Raw genomic sequence first — 24,000 nt, 5'->3', positions numbered from 1 at the left:
AACTAGTGTTAGTTTCAACTTCGCGAGAGAGAGAGAGAGAAGAGAAGAGAAGAGAAGAGAGAGAAGAGAGAGAAGAGAGAGAGAGAGAGAGAGAGAGAGAGAGAGAGAGAGAGAGAGAGAGAGAGAGAGAGAAAGAGAGAGAGAAGACAAGAGAAAGAAGAAAGAAAGAAGAGAGCAGAAAGAAGAGCAACGAAAAAGCAGAGAAAGAAAGAACAAGAAAGAACAGCAGAGAAAAAAGGAAAAGAGCGAAAGCGAGAAAGAAAGAAAGAGAGAAAAAGCGAGAAAGAGAGAAAAGGCCATCCGTGCAGGAGTAGAGAACGCTGAGCAATGTAACATCAGACGCGAGAGAGGAGCGGCGAAGGGCAAGCGAGGGAAATATGGCAAAGAGGCGAGAGGGGAGACGAGAGGAGGGGACGCAGGTAAGCTAAGGGGAGAGAGGAGGAGACTGAGGGGGGTGGTGAGAAAAGAGGGGAGGCAAGAGAGAGGACGGGAGAGGAGAGGAAGGAAGTGGGTGGCGTGAGGGGAGGGAGAAAGGGGGGAGAAGGGGCACTAGAAGAGAGGGGACGAGGAACGCGGAGAAAAAAAGGGGAGCAGAGGCGAGAAGAAGGGGAAAGGGTGCAGGTAGGGAGGAGGGAGGTATGGTGAAGTGGGGGGGGCGCTTGGACCTCAGCCTTCGCAGCATATCCCGGGGACTATGACTGTGCAGAAAGAGGCTACGGCGGGAGTACTTTGGAGGAGAAAGAGAGGAAGAGGGAAAGGGGGAAACTGTGGTAGAGATAGAGAGGAAGGAGGGGAGAGAAAGGGGGGTAGACTGAGGAGAAGGGGAGGAGAGAGAGAGGGAGAGGGAGAGGGAGAGAGAGAGAGAGAGAGAGAGAGAGAGAGAGAGAGAGAGAGGAGAGAGAGAGAGAGAGAGAGAGAGAAAGAGAGAGAGAGAGAGAGAGAGATACAGACAGACAGAAAGAGAGAGAGGGAGAGAGAGTACCCTGATGACTCGATATCATGCGACAAAACACGTGCAATGACGTCATCACAACATCTCCGGGAAGTATAAGGGATGAAAACCAAAGACCCATAATCCTTTACAAGAAGAACAAAATAAGTTCCAAAAACCCTTTCCCTCCTAAAGGAAACAAACTAACAAAGGGTTGAACACTTTCCAGGTACGATCCAATCCTGCTTAAAAAAAAGAAAAAAGAAAAAAATAAATCCCTATTCAACTCAAAAACTAATTAACACGCAAATTAAACAAACACAGAATACAGAAGAAAAAAAACACACACACAGCAAATACATTAATCAACACACACAGACACACACACACACACACACCTTCTAATAAGTTCATTGCATTGCGACCTCCATCCCCCACACGTCACTATGGTACCCTACCTGTTGCCATGACAACCACGTATAATAGGAAAGGAAGACGGTGCTCTATGCTATCTCTGTTATCCAGAGTGTCCCCACGTAGATCACACCTACACACCTGCAAAGAAAGAAAGAAAATATTATTAGAAACTATAACTTTGACAGGATAAAGAAATAAAAATCAGACATATATTTCAAAAAAAGGGGCGGGAAAATATTCAAAATTCAAAACGACGAAAGACAACAACAACGCCTATTGATTCATCATGTTATTCTTTTCTCTTGCGGTTGGCGGCAAAATTGCAGAATAGGTCACGAGAGCAGGTCGTGGGCGTTATAGACGAGGTCATCTCATCATCTCGACTAACCCTGTAGCCTCCTCCCTCCCCCCTCCTTCCCTCCTTCCCTGCTCCCCTTCTACCTCCTACCCTCTTCCCTCCTCCCCTCCTCCCCTTCTATCTCCTTCCTTCATCCACTTCTTCCTTTCCCTCCAACCACTTTCCCTTCCCCATTAGGTAATAAGAGAAAATGGGAAGAAAGACGTAAATGGACGGGAAAGAGGGAGGGAGGGAGCGGAAAAGAGAGAGAAAGGGAGAGAGAGAGAGAGGAAGAGAGAGAGAGAGGAAGAGAGAGATAGAGGAAGAGAGAGATAGAGGAAGAGAGAGATAGAGGAAGAGATAGAGGAAGAGATAGAGGAAGAGATAGAGGAAGAGAGAGAGAGAGAGAGAGAGAGAGAGAGAGAGAGAGAGAGAGAGAGAGAGAGAGAGAGAGAGAGAGAGAGAGAGAGAGAGAGAGATATATATATATATATATATATATATATATATATATATATATATATATATAGAGAGAGAGAGAGAGAGAGAGAGAGAGAGAGAGAAATAAAGTCAGAAACGGAAAAAATTGGACACCAGTCACCTTAACCTAATTTCAAATACGTTTGCTCATTCTTACTTTCTCAGAAATGCTGAAAATTAATGGGGCCATTCATGCGACCATTCTTTTCTGAATTTATCTCACCCAAGTTTTAAACTAATGAAAACAACAATAACAACAAATCTATTCGTCCTGACAGCAACGCAAAATTTATCGCTAAACCTTTTTCACAAAAAAGGTGAGACTTATCTGTGAAACCTCATCTCACTCGCAAGTAACTTTTATCTATCGGTCGAAATATTCATCACTGCTCGCCTGCTTTGCAAAATACTATCGGTCGAAATATTCATCACGCCGCCTGCTTCCTGACATCTATCGGTCGAAATATTCATCACGCGGCCTACTTCCTGACATCTATCGGTCAGAATATTCATCACGGTGCTTACTTCCTGACATCTATCGGTCAGAATATTCATCACGGAGCTTATTTCCTGACATCTATCGGTCGGAATATTCATAACAACAACGACCTACTTCCCGGTAAAGCGATTCCCTCCTCTAATATCACGGCTAAAGGCTTTTATACTGTCAAGAACTCGATGTAATATCAATGAAAATCCATAGTCTAACCTCCAAAAGGAGACTGAAAGAGAAGTAAAACAAAAAAACAAAAACGAAAAAAAGAGACGTAGAGATATAAAAAAGGAGAAGGAAAAAATGGAAGAAAAATAGCAGTACACCTTGAAAGTTTTTCCATAAAAAAACTGAACCAAACCTCCCAAAACAAAAGGATTTTTACACAAAACTTCTTCTACACTTTGTTTAGTGTACCAGCCGATAAATAACGCAGCCTAACATTACAATCTACCATTACCTGAGACAAAAGACCGAAAAAAATCTCCCTCCCTCCTCCCTCTTTCTCTCCATAACCCCTCTTCCTTTCCTCCTCCCTTTTCTCTTCCCCTTCCCCCACTCTATCCGCACTTTTCCCTGTTCCCTCACTCTCCCCTTTTTCCCCCTTTTCTCTACTCCCTCCCCCTCCTCCCCCACCATTTCCCCCATCCCCTCCCCACACCCATCCTCCCCATCCCCACTCTCACCCCCCTTCGTAAAATAGGGCATAGCAACAGCCTATATATACGCGAACGGACCACTCCCCCCCCACCCACCCCTCCCCCATTTTTCCCCCACAAGGCCAACATACCATTCTCGGGCCTCACCTCTGACCTTTGTCCTCCGCGGTATCCCAATTCACAGCTGACCTGGCGTCCTTGGGATCGACGAGACTTAGATGGCAATGCGGGTCAGGAGATGCATGTGCCGCTGCCCTTAGACTCGTATTTAGAGAAAACGGTTTACGGTTCAAGGGGGGGGGGGCTAACCCGGAAACCTCGCGCCGAAACGGGATAACGAGCGTAGAGCGAAAAAAAACAACAACAACACCGAAGCGGGGGATAAAAGACTTAAATTTTTTTCCGAGGGCGAAGAACCGATAGACAGTGGACTCGAAAAGTATACTTCCCGGGTAAACAAAGAACACTTTCACTCTAAATAAAGACAACGAATAGCACACAGCTACACAGACAGACAGACACACACACACACACACACACACACACACACACACACACACACACACACACACAAAGAAAAAATAACAATAAAATAAATAAATAATAACAATACCATAAATAAACAAATAATAATAACACCATAAATGAATAAATAAATAATACTACAATAAATAAATAAACAATAATAATGATAACAAACAATAACAAAAATAAAATCAGGTCAGAAAAAAACAAAACAAATACAGCAGCAAGGACGCCCCGACATACCAACATCCCAAAACGCATATAACAAACATACACCAACATACAATTAACATACCCGTTCCGACGCAGACAAAGGCCGAGCAATGGCCGAGTTCCCTATTTTTTCTTCTTTTCTTTTCTTTTTTTTACCTTTTTATTTTCATCACAAAGGCCTTTGTAAGTCCCCCCGAAGAGAAAATAATGACCTAATGGCGGGGTTGAACGCGCAAGCAACACCGTGCAAATATCGAGCAACTGTTGCACAACTCATCGATCTTTCCTTCTCTCTTCCCCTCTTTCTCTTTATCCTTCTTCTTCTTCTTTTTGTTTTTTTCCCTCTGCATCTTTTATTTTCGTCGCGTTGGCGTATCTCATTTTTTCTCTTTTGGAGAATCTGTTTGTTGTCTCCTTCTCTCTCTCTCTCTCTCTCTCTCTCTCTCTCTCTCTCTCTATCTCTCTCTCTCTCTCTCTCTCTCTCTCTCTCTCTCTCTCTCTATCTCTCTCTCTCTCTCTCTCTCGCAGAGGAGAAGAGAAGAGAGGAAAAGAGAATAGAAAAGAAGAAAGTAAAGATAGAAGAAAAGAGAGGAAAAGGGAGAAAGAGGGGGCTGGATTCTGTATAAGCGCGAGGGGAAGGAGAAGGCAAAGAGAAGAGGAGGGAGGGGGAGGGGAGGTTAGAGGGGAGGTCAACGAAAATGTCAAAGGGGGCGTCGCTCCCTCTCGACCTTTTGCCGTGACCGATCAAAGAGTGAGCACGGGAGCCACGGGGGAAGCTGTGGGAGGAGAGGGAGGGGGAGGAGGGGTCTGGGGGAGGCCAGGGGAAGGTAGTGAGCACAGGGGAATGAGATGAGGTAAGGGGACCTGAGCTGTGGGGGGGAGGGGGGGAAAGGGGAGGAGAGGAACGGGGGGGGAGGTTAGAGGGGGGAGGGAGGGTTAGAGAGGCGGGGAAAGGGATGAGGAGGAATAGAGATGAGGCAGGGAGGAGGAGGGGAGGGAAAGAGGTGAGGGAGTATCAAGGAGGGTTAGAGGAGGGAGGGAGGGAATGGGGTTAGGTTGGAGATAGGGGGATGGTGGAGAATGAATTGAGCTACGGGAAGGACAAAGGGAGAGGAGGGAGGGGTTAGGGCGGGGACAGGGAGTGGGGGAATGAGATGATTCTTTCCAAAAAATAAATAAATAAAATGACCAAAAAGGAATCATATAATAAAAAATAACAAAAAAATAAATACAAAAACAAAAGGATAAAAGTTAAACAAATATAAGCAAATAAACAAAGGCAAAAACCTGAACATGAAACAAACAAACACAAAATTAAATGCACCAAACGAGAGAGCCAATGGGAGGCGGAGAGAATGAATGGAGGGACAGCAAACAGAAGATAATTGAGGAGGAAATGGAAAAAGACGGAGTAAGTACAAATAAATCGAATAAATGATGAAGAGGAGTGAGATTTGGCCAGAATGAATAGTAGTGAAGTGAGGCATACGAAGAGAGGAAGAGAGAGAGGGGAAAGGAGGGAGGGAGGAAGGGAGGAAGTGAGGAAGGGAGAGGAAAGGAGGAAGGGAGGGAGGGAGAGGGGGAGAGAGAGAGAGAGATAGAGATAAAGAAAGAAGAGAGAGTGGTGCCATCACAAACCCACCCCTCCCTCTCCTTCTCCTCACCCCTCTTTACCCTCCTTCAAAACTACCCCAACGCTACACACCAGAAGCAACGAACCCCACCCTCTCCTCCTACCCGCCCCCACCCCACCCCACTCCACCCCGCCCAAAAAATAAAAGACAAAAAGACAAACAAAAAAAAAATAATAATAATAATCATAAAAAAAGACGATAAAACAGCAGTCAAAACGGGAACCTTTTAAAGACCACAGATTCTCAAGGTGACTCGCCGCTGCCCGAGATGACGCGTCGTTGGGCCATCGCTTGCACGATCATTATCATAGTTGCCATTGTTCCTGGGTTGGATGTGGGTGTTGTTGTTGGTGTTGGTGTTGTTATTGATGTAGTTGTTATTGGTGTTGTTGTTATTGATGTTGTTATTGATGTTGTTCTTGATGTTGTTGTTGTTATTGATGTAGTTGTTATTGGTGTTATTGATGTAGTTGTTGTTATTGATGTAGTTGTTGTTCTTGATGTTGTTGTTGTTATTGATGTTGTTCTTGATGTTGTTATTGATGTGGTTGTTATTGTTCATGTTGCTGATGTGGTTGTTGTTGCTGTTATTCTTGTTTTTACATCTATTATTTTCATTGTCATAAGTACTATTATGCCTGTGCTGTATTATGTTATCGATGTTGTTATCATTATCATAGGTATCATTATTCCTGTTATTGTTGCTATTGCACTTATAAATATCATAGATATTATTAAACTGTATTTACATTCAATTATTTATTTCCATCTACTATGATAATCAGTTTACCATTATTTGTTAACAATCATTATCATGATCACTATTTCTATTATTACTGTAGTTGATATTCTTAACATGATATGATTTTTCTCCTACTTTATCTTTTTTTCAACTCCGGATAATTTCTTGAACAAATTTCCTTCCCCCCCTCCCTCCCTCCCTCTCTCTCTCTTTCCCTCTCCCTCCCTCCCTCCTTTCCCACTCCTTCCTTCGATCACCCATTTCTCTCTCTCTCCTCTCCTCTCCCAGTCCCTTGCTTCTCTCCCACTCCCTCCCTCTCTCTCCTTCTCCACCCTTCCCTCCCTCCTTCCCTCCATCTCCCTCTCTCCACTCCCACCCTCTGCTTCTCCCTCTCCCACCCTCCCTCCCTCCTTCCCTTCTCCTCTCCCACACTCCCTCCCTCCTTCTCTCCCTCCCTCCCTCCCTCTCCCTCCTCCCCTCCCTCCTTCCCTCCCCACCCTCCTCTCCCACTCCCTCCTCTCCCTCCTTCTCTCCCTCTCCCCCTCCTGCTCCCTCCCACCCTCCTCTCCCTCCCGCTCCCTCCTCTCCTCTCCTCTCCCCCTCCTGCTCCCTCTCTCCCCCGCTACTGGCGACGGAGCGAACCAACCCGCAACCTTGACCCGCGTAAGAGCTGAAAAAGTGTCTCCCGGGCTGCGGAAATGTCACCATCGGGGCGCGTGCGGGATTGCGACGTCCGGGATGGCGGCGGCGGAGGGGAAGGCGCACACATACACGCACGCACACACACGCGCGGTCATGTACTCAAAAGACTTTGTGGTATACGCAAGCACTCCAGACTTCTGGAATACGTACGCACACACGCACACGCACACACACACACAGGGCAAAACGTTCGCGCTAGGAAGTTCGAGCGTATACGTTCAGGCCTTTCCTCTCCTCCCTCACCCCCTAAACCATCCCCCACCACTCCCCCTCCTTCTCTCACCCCCCTTCCCTTACCCTCACCCCCTCCCATCTCCCTTTTCTCACTCCCCCATCCCACCCCCCCAAAAAAAAGAAAAGAAAAAAAAAAAAACACACACACACAAAACCGCCCCCCCCCCCAGCCACCCGCCGGGGAAGGAACGGGTGTAAAATGTCAGACATCGCTCCAGTTGCGTCCCGGGAAAAAGCTTCGTTCCTTGATTCGTACAGGCTGACCTTCTGTGACCTAATACGGATGCGTGTAATAAAAGGACTTGAGGTCACACTAGGCGGTGTTTACTAAGCGGGCTGCAGAGGCTTGCCATCCGCGCTTGCAGCAAATGGACATTCTTGAACGAAGCCAAAACGCGAAATTACAAACACATACTACTCAGACACACACACATGCACACACACACACACACAAACACACACACACACACACACACACGCACGCACGCACGCACACACGCACACACACACACGCACACACACAGGCAATAAATAACAACAATTTTCAAAACTGTTTTACAGAGAGGACTACGAACAAGAAACAAAGGGAAATAGAAGAAATATATATGTCAGAAATAACGACCCCATTATGAACTCGGACGGATGTGCCAAAAACGACAACACTCTCTCTGTCCGCGTGTCCTTTAGCAAAATGCCAGGACACGGGACGACGTCGTACCACTCGCTCCCGAGCTGAGGACGACCCCCTCCCCTCTTTCAACCCTTTCCTTCCTCCTACCCTTAACCCCTCTCCCCCTTTCAACCCTTCTTTCCCTCCCTCCTTCCCCCCCTTCCCCTTTCAACCCCTACTTCCCTCCCCCACTTCACCCCTTTCCCCCTTCTTTCCCTCACTTCCCTCCCCCTTCACTGCCTCTTCCCCTTTCCCCCTTCGCCCTTCTTCCCTTTCACCCCTTCCTTCCTTCTCTTCCTCTCCTCCTCCCCTCTTCCCCTTTCCCACCATCGCTTCTTCTTCCTCTTCTCCCTCCCTTTTTCCCCTACCCCTCTTCCCCTCCTCCCCCTGACAACAAAGAATACCAAAAACCACATTCCTCCACGAACAACAACAACACCTAAACCCACACTATACCTTCTTCACCTCAGCGTCCTTTTCCTCGTCCTTTTCTCGTACTTTCTCCTCTACACCCCTTTTCCCTGCCCTTCTCTCCCCCCGGACGCGCACCAGAGACGACCAGCTCCCCCCCCCCACCCCCACCCCGCCCACCACACCCTAAACACCCTGAAAGTCGTCGCAGGAACCACCTCCTTGCGCTGCCCCTCCCCCTAGCCCCCCCCCCCAGACCGGGTCCATGGGGGTGGGGCGGCCCTTCCATCACCTCCGACGAAGCTCCCTCAGTGCCTCCGCGACCTTACCCACAATGCCAAGCTGCTCAGCGGGCCGCGGTGGGCACTCGCTGGCACTTCCGGGTGTGGGGCGTACGTGCCACCTGGCCCTAGGAAGGTCACAGGCAGCCTACCGGAGTGAGGGTATCGAAAGGGCACTTGCTGGCGGGTGCGTGCGTGCGTGCGGGTGTGTTTGTGTGTGTGTGTGTGTGTGTGTGTGTGTGTGTGTGTGTGTGTGTGTGTGTGTGTGTGTGTGTGTGTGTGTGTGTGTGTGTGTGTGTGTGTGTGTTTGTGTGTGTGTGTGTGTCTGTGTGTGTGTGTGTGTGTGTGTGTGTGTGTGTGTGTGGGTGTGTTTGTGTGTGTGTGTGTGTGTGTGTGTGTGTGTGTGTGTGTGTGTGTGTGTGTGTGTGTGTGTGTGTGTGTGTGTGTGTGTGTGTGTGTGTGTGTGTTTGTGTGCACATTTGCGTGTGTATGTATCTATGCATGTGCGTGTCTCTGAATGGAATCCGAACACATGAACCGAACTCCACCAACACTGAAGACTAAAAAAAAAAAAACACCCTTTAATACTTCATCGACGAATAATAACGCTATAAAAAGATACAGTGTAGGTGTGTTTTTTCTGCTGTGTAATGCGTGGGGTGTTTATCGACTATTAAACGCCCGGACACCATATAGAACTCGAGGACAAGTGTGCATAAATGTACAGTCGCGATCACACGCATATTGTGTTACTATAATTACAATAATCATAATCATAACAACAGCATTAACAACAATGACGAAATCATAGTGATTCAAATTATATTCCAACAATGATAATAATGGAATCAAAATAATTTTCAAATAATATTCCAATAATGAAATCAAAATAATTTTCAAATAATATTCCAATAATAACAATGACATCAAAATAATTTTCAAATGATATTCCAATAATGATAATCATGAAATCAAAATAACTTTCAAATAATATTCCAATAATGATAATAATGAAATAAAAAAAAATCAAATAATACTCTCAATGATGATAATCTGATACGACTGATAATAGCAGTAATCCAACACAAACAAGGGCGCAGTAACGGGTGCCACTTCGCACACCTATAATTACACTCGGACAGATTTCGCAAGTGCGTTTAAAGGACCTCTGGCTTTTGACTGGGCCCCTGATACCAAAAAAAAAAAAAGAGAGAGAGAAAAAAGTGGCAGAACACAGACATGTCAGTCTTGTCTTGTCTTGGGGGGAAAAAAAGGAATGTAAAAAAATGCTTTACGGCAGCTAATAGTGTATCATTCCGCAGGCTTGAATACCTTCAGTTACGAAGGAGAGAGAGAGAGAAAAAAAAATAGAAGCAGGGAGGTAAATACTAAAACACACACCCAGGCCTCTAAGAAGGATAAATTTCTCACAGCCTGCTTAGGGGGCCACCACAATACCCCCCTCCCTCCCCTCCCCCCACCCTTCGAGGACATACCTTCAAGTGGGCATACTTCAGTTGGGGCAGGGGACAGGGCAGGGAGCTAGAAGAAAGGGGGCAGGGTGCTAGAAGAAAGGGGACAGGGCAGGGTAGGGGGCAGGGAGCTAGAAGGCAGGGGATACGGAACAAGGCAGGGGGGAGGGGGGGGGGCAAGAGGGCAGGGGAGCAAGAACTAGGGATACTCCAACGGGAAAAAAAGGGAGGACAGGCAGGGGGAGGAGGAGGAGGAGACGGGGGGGAGGGGGGAGGGCGCAGGGGTATGTGATGGCACTCACTGGGGGTAGGGGAGGGAGGAGACGGGAGGAAGAGTATGTGCTAGCACTCACTTGGGGGTAGGGGAGGAGTGAGGCGGGGAGGGGGAGGGGAGGGGGCGAGGGGTATGTGCCTGCTCTGCTGGGGGTAGGGGGAGGAGGAGACGGGAGGAAGAGTATGTGCTAGCACTCACTTGGGGGTAGGGGAGGGAAAGGGGGGAGGGGGGAGGGGGAGATAAACGCCATAGGGGGGCTGGAGACACATCTCTCACAACCCATCGTATCTGTCTCGGTTTAAGAGCCTCCGCACAACACACACACACACACAACACGCATAGTTCGGGCTGTGCTATTTACTGCTTTGGGGGTTACGACTGCACAAAAGGCGGGGGAGGAAATGAAGGGAGAGGAGAAGAGAGAGAAAGGAGAGGAGAAGAGAGAGAAGGGAGAGGAGAGGAAGGGAGAGAAAGAGCGAGAGGGGTGGAGAGAAGAGGAGTAAGGGAAAGGGGAGGAGAAAAACAGAGAGAGGGGTGGAGAGAAGAGGCGTCAAGGTGAGAGGGAAAAGAGGAAGGAGAGAAGACGAATGAGGGAGAGAGGAGAGAAGAAGACACGGAGAGAGGGAGAGCACAGGTGAGGAGAGAGGAGAGGAGAAAACAGGAAGAACATGGGAGAGAGAGAGAGAAGGACGAGAGGACAGAAGAGAGGAGAAGAAGAGAGAACGAAAGAGAAGTGAGGAAAGAAGAAGAGGAGAGAAAGAGAGAGAGAGAGAGAGAGAGAGAGAGAGAGAGAGAGAGAGAGAGAGAGAGAGAGAGAGAGAGAGAGAGAGAGAGAGAGAGAGAGAGAGAGAGAGAGAGCACGGCCATTTAACACTCCCAACAATCTTCAAAGTCAAAACATTTGTGAATTGTAAAGACTTACGAGATACCTGAACTCCCCCCCCCCTTGATGAGAAGGAAAATAAAGGTATTCTTATCTATGAAAAGGGTGGAGGACATCCCCTCCCCCTCCCCCCTCCCCCCGTCTTGATACACCGGTCTTGTTGTTCTTTCTTTCTATTTTCCTTTTTCTTTCTTTTATTTAATTTGTTTGCATCTTTCGTCTCCCTCTATATTTTTTCTTTCTGTTTTCTTTTTCTTTATTTATCAATTTCTTTGTTTCTTTCTTATTTTATTAATTTTTGCTTTTTCTTTCTTTATTTATTAAATTTTTCGCTTCTTTCATTCTTTCTCTCGATTATTTTTTTCTTTCTTTTCGTTCTTTCTTTATATTGTGCTTCTCTCTTTATATTTTCTTTTTTCCCTTCTTTATATGTTTCTTTCAATTTTCTTTCTTTTCTTTGTTTCTTTCTTTCAATTTTCTTTTTCGTTTTTCTTTTTCCTTTGTTTCTTTCTTTCAATTTATATTTTCGTTTTCCTTTTTTCTTTGTTTTCTTCCTTCATTCCTTTCTTTCTCGTAGGAGAAGAAATACTCTCGCTTTGCCAACATGACGATTCCTTTGTCATTCTTACGGGAGAAGGGGTGGGGGGGGGGGTTGGCGTCGGAGGGAGGGGAGGAGTAAGAAGAGAAAAGGAAGAGAGGAGGAGGAGGAGGAAACGGAGGAGGGAGAAGATGGAGAGAATGAGAATAAGAACGACGAGAAGAAGCAGGAGGAGGATAAAAATAGGAGAAAAAAAAGAGATAGAAAGAGAGAGAGAGAGAGAGAGAGAGAGAGAGAGAGAGAGAGAGAGAGAGAGAGAGAGAGAGAGAGAGAGAGAGAGAGAGAGAGGCCAGGTGCTCAGTTGGCGGGGGCGTGGCGACCGGGCGCGCCGGGCACGGTGTGAGGCATTCGCGAGGTGACACGGGGCACCTCGGCGGAGGAACTACTGTTGTTGGTGTGCTATTCAAAGAGACAGAAGGAGACGGAGGCATGGGGGGTAGAAGAAGAAGAGGAGGAGGAGGAGGAGAAACGAGGGAAGAGGAAGAGGAGGAGAAACGAGGGAGGAAGAGGAGGAAAAACGAGGGAGGAAGAGGAGGAAAAACGAGGGAGGAAAAGGAGGAAGAGCAGGAGAAACGAGGGAGGAAGAAGAGGAAGAGGGGAGGAAGAGGAGGAGGAAGAGGAGGAGAAACGAGGGAGGAAGAAGAGGAAGAGGGGGAGGAAGAGGGGGAGGTAGAGGAGGAGAAAAGAGGGAGGAAGAAGAAGAAGAGGAGGAGGAGGAGGAGGAGAATTTGAAGATAAATAAGAGGAGGAGGAGAAGCGAGGGAGGAGGAGGAAGAGGAGGAGGAGCAGAAACGAGGGAGGAAGTAGAAGAACGGGGGCTCATAGGGGGAGTTCAGAAGGGGGGGCGCTCCCGTCAAAGCTAGGGAAGCAAAACATCGCCTGGGGTACAAAGACACCATGCCCTACCATACACGAGGAGAGGAGGAAGAGAGAGGAGGAGGAGAGGAGGAGGAGAGGAGGGAGGAGGGGGGGGAGCACAAGGGGAGTAAAGTGATTTATACGGCCAGGATCAACACGCGAGATCACAGGCTCTCGCTTAAAAAGGGGAAGTGGAAACGAAGAGAGAGAGAGAGAGAGAGAGAGAGAGAGAGAGAGAGAGAGAGAGAGAGAGAGAGAGAGAGAGAGAGAGAGAGAGAGAGAGAGAGAAAGAGAGAGAAAGAGAGAGACAGACAGACGGAAAGAGAGAAAGAGAGACAGACAGAAAGAGAGAAAAGAAGAGAGAAAGAGAACATCTCACAAAAAACAATACCAATAGTAATACTACCAACAACAAACAACAACAACAATAAACAAAACAACAACACGTACAAGTAAACAAAAAAACTCCTTTTCCCCGCCACGTATTTGTGACTTTCCTTCGCTTTGACGCAACTGTGGCTCTGGGTGCCAAGATTACCGTGTCACGCGAGAGGGATGCTTCGGAGAGGGGAGAGGGAGAGAGGAAAAGAGGGAGGGAAGGAAAGAGGAAGGAAGGGAGGGAGGAAGGAGGAAAGGAAGGAAGGGAGGAAAGGAAGGAAGGAAAGAAGAAAGGGAGGGAAGGAAGGGAGGAAAGGAAGGAAGGAAGGATGGAGGAAGGGAGGGAAGGAAGGGAGGAAAGGAAGGAAGGATGGATGGAAGGAAGGAGGAAGGGAAGGAAGGAGGGAGGGAGGGAGGGAGGGAAGGAGGGAGGGAGGGAAGGAGGGAGGGAAGGAGGGAGGGAAGGAAGGAAGGAAGGATGCAAGGAAGGAGGGAAATTGAGGAAAGGAGGGAGGGAAGGAGAGAAAGAGGGAGAGAGGGAAGGAAAGGGAATAGGAGGAAGAGGAGTACGGAGTAAAAGGAGATGCTGAAGGGCGATGACGGGTAAGAAAACAACGACCGAGAGTGGGAAGAGATGGAAGCGAGAAGGAATGATAACGAGGAAGGGAAATGAGACAAATAAAAAGAGTACCAAATGAGATTCGACAAAAAAAAACAACGACAACAACAACAACATCATTTGCACTACCCCATAACCTCTTGAAAAAACACAAAGAGGAAACACAACCAGCAGGAAAGACGGAATAAACAGTCTGAAAGAGAGAGAGAGAAAAAAAAAAACGAAAGTAGAGCCAGAACGGATGAGATTACGAGAGCAAAACCAAGGGCAGCCACACGCGGCCGAGACGGAAGGGTCAAAAAGCAAGCAGAACCGGGCCGAATCCCGACCTTACGACCCGCGCAGATAGAGATGACCGTCCCAACTGAATGGATTAGGGCACAGCTCTGACAGCCAATAAAATATGCCCAAGATAAATCAATCTACGGCATGACAGCTATGCAGGCAGGCAGGCAGGCAGGCAGTCACTGGTAACCCACTTAAACTCACTGATAACAAAACACCTATGCCTGACCTTGCCGGTGACCTATTCGGAGCCGCTAGCTTAAGGTCACCTTCACACACACACACACACATACCTTTAAGAAAATACGTAAGCTAAAATGACCTTATGTCTACCGAAAGGTCAGACGAGGCGAGAACAGTGCCGAGCCGTAGCAGGTCAGCGCGGGAGAGAAAGCTACTTACATCCAGCAGGCAGGGGGATCAGCAGAGGGCATCGAGCACCAAGCAGGGAGCAGCAGAAACATCACTCCCAACAAGCTACACGTATACACGTATACAAACAGAAACACACACGCACACACGCACACACACACTAACACTAACACGGATTGGCCCCCCGCTCAGGTCGTGCCATGCTAAATATAGTGGCACTGTGCCGCTCTGACCCGGCCCACCGCTACTCAACCCTCTTCCCTCCCCCCCCTATCCCCTCCCCCCTCCCCCCTCCTCCCCTCCATGTGGGTGTGTGGTTACGTCAAGTTATGTGTGGGGCGCTTCTGGTCCTCAGGCGGCGGGCAAGGGGGGGGGGGGTGTCGACCAGCTCAGAGGAAGCACTTCTGTCCCAACTTGGGTCGCTGATGAGGGCGGCTGACTCACGGGCGGACGTACGTGTGTGTGTGTGTGTGTGTGTGTGTGTGTGTGTGTGTGTGTGTGTGTGTGTGTGTGTGTGTGTGTGTGTGTGTGTGTGTGTGTGTGTGTGTGTGTGTGTGTGTGTGTGTGTGTGTGTGTACTCTCCCAATACGATAGTAACCACACCACCACATCACCACTATTCTACCATCACCATCTACTTCTTTCCTTCCTTCCTTCCTTCCTCCCTCCCTTCTTTTTCTTTCTTCCTTCCTTCCTCCCTTCTTTTTCTTTCTTCCTTTCTTTCTCGGTCAAAACCCCCGCACAAAACTTTCGCCGAGAAGAAGACGGGGAGATGCGCAGTGCCTCCCCCTCGCCTTCTCCGCCATCCCTCTGGCTTCTTCGTTTTGGGATATTAATATTGCCTCTCCTTCCATCACGTGGTTCCGGCCGAAGGGAGGAGGCCCGCCCGTGAACAGCGTCCGAGGAGGTGACTGTGTGCATTGCGAGGACATAATGAGGATGATAATTATGAGCAGCATCAAGCACATACACAAACATATAGGTATACAAAGAGGCTGTGTATACTGCACCTACGTACGTACATTTATGCTTACATACGTACATGCACCCCCACAAACAATCTCCCTCGGACACACACCCACACAAAACGCACGTACACACACATACACACACACAAACGCGCGCACACACATACACAAAACACACACAAACGCCCACTCTCAAGACACAGAAGCTTTGTTCACTCTTCCTCCCAGACAGCTTCCTCCGGCACTGGCAGGCATCGAGGTCAAGTAGCCGGGGTCAATACCAGTGCCACTCTGACCTTCTGTGACCCCGAACACTCCTTTGCAGCGCCTCAATTTTTTTTTATCTTATTACCTCCTTTGCCCCTTCTTTTTCATCATCTACTTCTTATTATTATTATAATTATTCTCCTCCTCCTTTGCCATTTCCTCCTTATCTTTCTTCTTCCTAAATGGACCCTTCTTCTTTTTCTCCTTCCTTCCTCTCCCTCTTTCTCCACCTCCTCCATTTTTTCTCCAGTCCTCCTCCCCCTTCTCCTTGTCCTCCTACCTGTATTTCATCTCCTTCTCCTTCTTCCCTTCCGTTTTATCGCTCTCCACCTCCCCCTTACCCTTCTCCTCCTCCTCCTCCTCCTCCCTATCTCTTATTTCTTCTTCTCCTTCTCCCCTTCCTCTTTATCGCTCTCCCCCTCCTCCTCGTTCTCCTCCTCCTCCCTCACCCTTTTCCTCATCTTCCTACCTCTTATTTCTTCTCCTTCTCCTCCCACCCTTCTCCTCATCCTCCTACCTCTCTTATTTCTTCTCCTCCTCCTCCTCATCCTCCTACCTCTTATTTCTTTCTCCTCCTTCTCCCCCTCTTCCTACCTCTTATTTCTTCTCCTTCTCCTCCTCCTCCTTCTCCCCTTCCTCTTTATCGCGTTCAGCATCATCATAATTAATCTTAAGAAGGTTTTCGCCGCGCTGAATTTCGTCCCAAAGGGGCCCGAGTGATCCTTCTCTCGTCTCTCTCTCACGCCAGCTTCTAATCTCTGCCGCTTCTTCTCTCGTTCTTCTCCTATCTCCTTTTTTATAATATTGTCTGTTCTTTTTTTGATTCCTAGCTTTTTTTTTTTGTGTGTGTGTGTGTTTGATTCTCTTTCTCGCATTTATTTTTTCTTTGGCTTTTTCTTTTTTTGTTGGTTTGTTTCTCTTTCTCTCGTTTTTTTCTTTCTTTTCGTGTCTGTTTTTCTTTCTCTCGTTTCCTCTTTCATCGTTTCTTTCTCCAAAGCGTACGCTATCCTATCCTTTCCTCTCATTCTCAATTTTATTGTTGTTGTTGTTCTTCCCTTCTTCCTCCTCCTCGACCTCTTCTTTTTTTATCATCCTTTCACCCTCTCCTATTTCTTTCCCTCCCTCTCCTATCCCCTCAACCCTTTAAACTTCTTTCCCACGAATCCTTTTCTCTTTCCCTCCACTATCTCCTCTACTCCTTCCCCTCACCTTCTCTTCTCAACCCTTTCCCCTCATCCCTTTTGAATCCCTTCCCTCACCCCCTCTCCTTCCACCTTCCCTCCTCCCTTCTCCCTTCTCCCTTTCTTACTCCTTCACCCTTTCCCCCTGCCTTGGCTTCCTTCACCCTTTCTCTCTTCTCCCCCCACCTCCTCCCTCATTTCCCCCACCTCCTCACTCCCCCTTCTCTCCTTCTTTTCCCTCTCATTTCCCCCTTCTCCCCCCTCCCCCTCCCCTACCTCCTTCTTCCCCCTAACCCTCTCCCCCTAAATACCCCCCATCCCTCCCCTCCCCACCCTCCTTCTTCCCCCTCTAAATGGCCACCCCCTCCCTCCCCCTCCACCTCCTTCTCCCCCTAAATACCCCCCTCCCTCCCCCTCCCACCTCCTTCTTCCCCCTAAATACCCACCCTCCCTCCCCTCCCACATCCTTCGCCCCCTGAGAACCCCTCCCCCTCACCCACCACCGCCATTCCCCCCTCCCCCCTCACCCGCCGCCATCCCCCCCCACACCCCCACCCCCGACATCCAACCCTAACCCTCCGCCCGTCTGTGCCTCGTTTACTACCGGGTTCTCGAGAGGGAGATCTTCGAGAGGCCTGGCAAAGCCGCCTCTCCACCTCTAGCGGGGAAAAATAACTCTCTCGCTCTCTGTGTCTGAGTTTGTCGCTGTTAGTCTTGTCTGTCTGTCTTTGTCTCGGTCAGTCTGTCTGTTTGTCTCTGTCTTTGTCTCGGTCAGTCTGTCTGTCTGTCTCTGTCTCTGTCTCTATTAGTCTTGTCTGTCTGTCTCTGTCTCGGTCAGTCAGTCTGTGTGTCTGTCTCTATGTCTGTCTCTCTGTCTCTGCAAGTTTGTTTGTCTGTCTGGCTGTTTGTCTATTTAAATATTCTTCCTCGTTTAATCCTTTCTTCATTTCCTTTTAGCTTCTCCGACTTATCTCTTCCGTCCTTCTTTTTTTTCTACTTCCACCTCACCCTCTCTACCTCCACCTCCCTCCCCCTCCCTCCCTCCCCTCACCCCACCTGCCCCTCCCTCCCCTCACCCCCTCTCCCTTCCCTCCCCTCTCCCTCTACCACCCCTCCACCTCCCTTCCCTCCCCTCACCCCCTCTCACCCTCCCTCTTCCACCCCTCCACCTCTCCTCCCTCCCTCCCCCTCCCTTCCTCTCTCGCGCTGCTCCTCCAAGGCGAGGTCGGGAAGCTAAATATAGGGGGAGAGAGGCCGCGTTCGCTCGAGCCCTGACCCCGGCCGGTCCCTCCACGTAGCAGGTCCCTCACCCTCGCTCTTGGCTGCGGGGCGGGGGGTGGGGTGGGGGGGTGAGGGGAGAGCAGGAGGAAGGGATGAAGAGGAGGAAGGAGGAAGGAAGAGGGGGAGGAAGGAGGAAGGAAGAGGGGGAGGAAGGAGGAAGGAAGATGAGGGGAGAGGAGGAAGGAGAAGAGGGGAGGAAGGAGGAAGGGGTTAAGATGAGGGGAGAGGAGGAAGGAGGAAGGGGTGAAGAGGAGGATGGGAAGATGAGGGGAGAGGAAGAGAAGGGGAAGGAGGGAGAGGAACAGAGAAAGATGGGAGAGCAGAAAGAAGGGATGAAGATGAGGAAGGAAGGAAGATGAGGGGAGAGGAAGAAAAGGGGAAAGAGTGAGAGGAAGATGAGATGAAGGGAAGAAAGCAGAAGAGATGAGGGGAGAGGAAGAGAGGGAAAATGGGAAGGAAATGAGGGAGAGGGGACGAAGTGAAGAGGAGATAAAGGGAGACGAAGAAGGGAAGAAGGAAGAGGGAAAGAAGGAATGAAGGGAGAGAAGAAAAGGGGGAATGCACATAAATGAATAGACCTCGGGGCTACGCCTGACTCTTCCATATTCTACAACATTCTAAAAGCTTGACAATCTTATTTGTATGTTTTCCTCCAATCCATTTTATTGGCAAATAATTCCCCAGCGGCTCTGCGACTAAATCTTCTTTGAAAGTCTTTTATATCTTTCAATATATCTCTCAGTTCTTTGCAGTTCGTTAATAGTCTCAATGAGGCGAGTGGTTTTAACTATTTATATGCATAAATTCACTTACATTTTTCTCAAGAGCAATTACAAAAGTTTTCGAAAGATGTTTTTATGCTGTTTTTTGTTTGTTTGTTTATTTGTTTTTGCTTGCTATCACAGTCACCGATAAGTCTTCTGGTTTTGCACTGATTCACAAGTATCGTCCGCGTCTGTCGGTCTCTCACGATCCCCAAACGGCCTTCTTGCAACCTACGCTCGGCCGCTCGCTGCTTCGACGTCCCCTGCGCTGCCGTAGACCGTTTCGACGTCCTTTGCGCTGCCATGGGCCATTTCGACGTCCCTTGTCCTGCCTTGGACCATTCCGACGTCCCTTGCTCCGTCATGGACCGTTCCGGCGTCCCTTGTGCTGCCTTGGACCATTCCGACGTCCCTTGCTCCGTAATGGACCGTTCCGACGTCCCTTGTGCTGCCTTGGACCATTCCGACGTCCCTTGTGCTGCCTTGGACCATTCCGACGTCCCTTGTGCTGCCTTGGACCATTCCGATGTCTCTTTTCTGCCATAGACCGTTCCGACGTCCCCTTCCGTCGTCCCGTGCTCTGCCGTGGACCGTCCCGACGTCCCATTCCGTCGTCCCGTGCTCTGCCGTGGCCGGTCCCGACGTCCCACATCACGGGATCGCGCATATCGGAACGGGGGACCACAGGCAACGAAACGAGAGCGCAACCAGCCTGTGCACCCTTCCTCGCGCCAGTCGATGATCGAGCGACGAACAATATTGCAATTCACTGCGCCCAACCGCCACGCAACGCCACTTCGCGCGCCCTAATCCCCGCCATTGTATTAATCCTCGCTATCGTCACTCCTGTTCGCTGATCCTAATCAATCCTGCAGACCGGAAAATCCGCGGCGAGGGGTGGGCCTAACTGGAGCCGCGCGGGTGAGGCGCAGGACTGGTCCCCCCCCCCCCCCGCTCTCTTTCGTTCCCTTGGATATGCTGATTTTTATATCTCTCTGTGTATACGTATGCGTGTATGTACGTATGCATTTGGAACGTGTGCGACATATGAATGCTCGATCTTTTCTTTTTTACTTTTTACTTTCCCTTTTAATCTCAACCCTCTCCCTCTCCCTCTCATCTCCCCCCCTCTCCCTCCTCATCCTTCCCCCTCTCCCTCCTCATCCCTTCCTCCTCATCCCTTCCCCCTCTCTCTCCTCATCCTTCTCTCCCTCCTGTCATCCCTTCCCCCTCTCACCCTCCTCATCCGTTCCCTCCCTTCCCTCCTCATCCGTTCCCTCTCCCTTCCCTCCTCATCCGTTCCCTCCCTTCCCTCCTCATCCGTTCCCTCTCCCTTCCCTCCTCATCCGTTCCCTCCCACCCTCCCCTTCCCCCTCTCCCTCCTCATCCCTTCCCCCTCTCCCTCTCACCCTCCCCCTCTCCCTCACTCTCCCGCCGACGACCTGACACCCCCGTCGCGTTCTCCACGTACACGCTGCTTAACCTCTGACCTTTGCTACTGTGGTGCAACCTGAAGACTGCGGGTCACGACCTCTGTTGATCTTCTTGGCGATGATTTATGCCAAGTGCGTCGGGCAGACGGAAGGGAAGGAAGAAGGAAGAAAGAAGGAGGAGGGAAGGACTTTTAGGAAAGAAGGAAGGAAACTTAGAGGGGGAGGGAAGGAAAAGAAGGAAGGGAGGAGGAAGGACCGTAAATGGAAGGAGAGAGTGGAGGAGAAGTGAAGGAAGGGGTAGTGAAAAGGAGGAGGGGCCTGGAGGAGAGGGAGAGGGAGGGAGGGAGGGAAGGGGAGGGAGGGAGGGAGGGAGGAGGGAGGGAGAGAGGGAGAGGGAGAGAGAGAGAGAGAGAGAGAGAGAGAGAGAGAGAGAGAGAGAGAGAGAGAGAGAGAGAGAGAGAGAGAGAGGGGGGGGGGGAGGGGGAAACTCCAGCTGGCCCAAGAGCAGTAGCGATGGCGTTAATGTGTGTGTGTGTGTGTGTGTGTGTGTGTGTGTGTGTGTGTGTGTGTGTGTGTGTGTGTGTGTGTGTGTGTGTGTGTGTGTGTGTGCGCACAATACGAAGCAATACATCCAGTCGTGTTAATAACACCAAGAAAAATATCAGTGAATAAAATACAGCACCAATAATCGATGTACGAAAATGAGGGAAGGAGGGAAGGGGAGGTAAGGAGAGGATGGGAGGGAAGGGGAGGGGGAAAGGAAGGGTAATGAATTGAGGGAAAAGTTACGGGTAAAAAGAGGGAGAAGAAAATGAATAACGACAGTAGCAGCAATAACACCGGGCAGGAAGTAGATGCAAGGGACGAGGAAGGAGGAGAAGGCAATGAAGATGACAATGAATGCGAAGACGTAGACAGGAAAGAGAAGTGCCAGTGCTCTCTCTCTCTCTCTCTCTCTCTTCCTTCCTCTTTCTCTCTTCCTTCCTCTTTCTCTCTCCCTTCCTCTTTCTCTCTTCCTTCCTCTCTCTCTCTCTACCTTCCTCTCCCTTCCTATTTTCCTTTCCTTCTCCACCTCCCCCTTTCTCTCCCTCCCTCATTCCTTCTCCCTCTCCACTCCTCCGCCCCCACCCCCCATTCCCCCTACCCCAAGCCCCCAAGCTGGGCCCCAACGCCCGGGTCAGGCACGAGGGCGGTGGCACTAAATGGCCCTAAATATAGGCTGGCACGACCTAGGCGCAACTTCCACGACCCTTGGGCGCGTGCCTGAGGGGCCACAGGGTCGAGAATCCGCATCCGAATACCCGGGGGAAGGGACCTTATGGCACCTGCGTTCCTGCATGTTACGAGTACGGGGCCGCTCGTCATGCGCACACGAACCGCGAGAGATAAACGAGACTTTCCTAATTTGTTCGGAAAAGGAATAATAAAAAAGAGAGAAACAAAAAATACGTTATCAGGAGGAAAGGCGATAAGATAGCTCTCTCGCTCTATCTCTCTACCGCGCTGGTGAATCAACACAACAACGGAAGTCGTAGGTAACGAGCGTGTGTGTGTGTGTGTGTGTGTGTGTGTGTGTGTGTGTGTGTGTGTGTGTGTGTGTGTGTGTGTGTGTGTGTGTGTGTGTGTGTGAGAGAGAGAGAGAGAGAGAGAGAGAGAGAGAGAGAGAGAGAGAGAGAGAGAGAGAGAGAGAGAGAGAGAGGGAGAGAGGGAGAGGGAGAGAGGGAGAGGGAGAGGGAGGAGGGAGGGAGGAGGAGGAGGGAGGGAGGGAGGAGGGAGGGAGGGTGGGGGGAGGGAGGGAGAGAGAGAGAAGAAAAAAAAAGAGAGAGAGTGAGACCATGTATGTGTGTGTATGTTTATGTGTGTGTGTGTGTATGCACGTGTGCGTGTGTGCGTGCCCGTGTGCGTGCACGTGTGCGTGTGTGCGTGCCCGTGTGCGTGCACGCGCGCGCCGCGTATATCTTTCAAGATCCCTTCGTAAACCAAACCACACATATCACATCTGCAGGTGTGCAATACTTGCATGCGGGTGAAGCAATTTCCGGATATGCCGAACATACCAACTAAACAAAAGTAATAAAGAGAGAAGGAGAGAGAAGATGGCGAACAAACAAACCAAAAATAAGACAAAGCGAAGAGGCAAGAATCCCCCGCTTGTTGTCAGAACATTTTCTTCTTTAATTCCGCACATAATCACCATTGTCTTTAGTAACAGCAGAGCGAGGAGGAACACCAGGAGCATCAGCAACAACACCACCGCCATCACCCACAGCATCACCAACAACACCCAATCAAATCGCCACGATACTTATAAATAACAACTACTAATACCACCAACATTTGTCACCTGACCACCACCACAAACAACAACAAATAATCAAACACCACAAACAAACAAATTAATAGAAAAAAGTTCACACTTCCTCGGGAAGGAGAGGGGAAGGAAAGGGGAAAAAGGGAGAAGAAGAGGAAGAGGATGAAGGAAAGGAGGAGCGGGATAGAAGATAGAGAGGACGGAGAATGGGAAAAGGGAAAGGGGAGGGGAAGGGGGAGGGGGATGGAAAGAAGGAGGGAGTTGGAGAGGGAGAAGGAGAAGGGAAAGGGGAAGGAAAATGGAAGGAAAAGGGGAGAGAGGAGGAAAGGGAAAAGAGAGAGAGAGAGAGAGAGAGAGAGAGAGAGAGAGAGAGAGAGAGAGAGAGAGAGAGAGAGAGAGAGAGAGAGAGAGAGAGAGAGAGAGAGAGAAAGAGAGAGAGAGAGAGAGAGAGAGAGAGAGAGAGAGAGAGAGAGAGAGAGAGAGAGAGAGAGAGAGAGAGAGAGAATGAGAGAGAAAGAAGAAAAAGAAAAGATAGAAAGAAAGACAGACAAACAGACAGACAGAGAAAGAGAGAAAGAAAGAGACAGAGACAGACAGACAGACAGACAGAGAGAAAGAAAGCGAGAGAGAAAGAAAAAGAGAGAGAAAGAAAGACAGACAGACAGACAGACAGAGAAAGAGAGAGAGAGAGGGAGAAAGACTCTCCCGAGGAGATACATTGGCGATGTCCACGTGTTGTCTTAAAGCGCACCTACCACTACCACGCCGTCCATCCCTACCTGACGCCCAGCTGATTGTGTTAAGTCGCGCCCCTTTAAACTCGAACAAAAAAGAGGTAATAAGAAAAAAAAAGAACAAAGAAATTGTAAAAGAATATTGGGAGAGAAGGGGAGGAAATGAGAGCGGGGTATGTGATGGAGGTGGAAGGAGAGAGGGAGAGAGAGAGAGAGGAGAGAGAGAGAGAGAGAGAGAGAGAGAGAGAGAGAGAGAGAGAGAGAGAGAGAGAGAGAGAGAGAGAGAGAGAGAGAGAGAGAGAGAGAGAGCATACCGACATTATTACTCCATACAGTATGTGACGAATATCGTTAGTTTTGCAGCTTATCGTACAACATTAACCCGCAACAGGAAGAAACGAGGAGAGGAGAGGAGAGAGAGGAAGACGATATGGAAGAGACGGGAGGAGAGAAAGGAAGAGGGAATGGAAGAGAGTGGGGGAGAGAAAGGAAGAGAGGGAAGGAGAGAAAGGGAAAGTGAACGAAAGAAAGGGGATTGAAAAACGAGAAGAGAGAAAAGGGAAAGAGAATAGAAGAGAGGAGAGAAGAGGAGA

General features: G+C 49.2%; 1 protein-coding gene across 8 annotated transcripts in view; it reads right to left on the bottom strand.

Moving 5' to 3' along the window:
- The window catches only part of LOC113814998 (orphan steroid hormone receptor 2), a 214,340-nt gene that overhangs the window by 113,535 nt on the left and 76,805 nt on the right, over positions 1-24,000 (bottom strand). The window contains exon 1 of one of the 8 annotated variants that reach the window (XM_070130054.1): positions 1,390-1,409. The exons of the other annotated variants lie outside the window; for them this stretch is intronic. The gene's annotated coding sequence lies outside the window, so the exon portion shown is untranslated. Of the gene's footprint in view, positions 1-1,389; positions 1,410-24,000 lie in introns of those variants that run through there. 8 annotated transcript variants of the gene reach the window in all.

This window comes from Penaeus vannamei, chromosome 14 (assembly GCF_042767895.1).
Source record: "Penaeus vannamei isolate JL-2024 chromosome 14, ASM4276789v1, whole genome shotgun sequence".
Lineage (NCBI taxonomy): Eukaryota > Metazoa > Arthropoda > Malacostraca > Decapoda > Penaeidae > Penaeus > Penaeus vannamei.
The sequence above is the reverse complement of the archived record's forward strand: the minus strand, read 5'-3'. Positions and strand labels throughout refer to the sequence as shown.